At 34.8% G+C, this 316-nt stretch overlaps 1 protein-coding gene across 10 annotated transcripts in view; it reads left to right on the plus strand.

The window, feature by feature from the left end:
• Positions 1-316, plus strand: part of LOC119588069 (leucine-rich repeat serine/threonine-protein kinase 1-like) — a 34372-nt gene that overhangs the window by 5007 nt on the left and 29049 nt on the right. The window lies entirely within an intron of this gene.

The raw sequence follows: 316 nt of genomic DNA on the forward strand, positions 1-316 counted from the left end.
TTGCATGGGAATATTAATAAAAGATTGCTCTCAATTAAACTGTTTTCTAAGATGGATAAAGACGGTAGGTATCTTATATGTTATTTGAAATGATATCGGACTCCACGTGAATTATTTGTTACGTCATAAGGGACCTGCGTTCAACTGTGTTCTTCTTTGCATGGTTAATTAGTTAATAAGAGTTCAGTGTTTCTGAATTCAAACCTGTGTCTCAGTTGGGTTAAGTTTTTAGGTCTGCTGCGGCTGTTTAGCCTGATTCGTTTTCATGTTATTTTTTCCAGATAGATACTTCGAGATGTAGAATAAATCACTCTTC

The sequence above is a fragment of the Penaeus monodon genome, chromosome 23 (assembly GCF_015228065.2).
Source record: "Penaeus monodon isolate SGIC_2016 chromosome 23, NSTDA_Pmon_1, whole genome shotgun sequence".
In the NCBI taxonomy this organism is placed as follows: Eukaryota; Metazoa; Arthropoda; class Malacostraca; order Decapoda; family Penaeidae; genus Penaeus; species Penaeus monodon.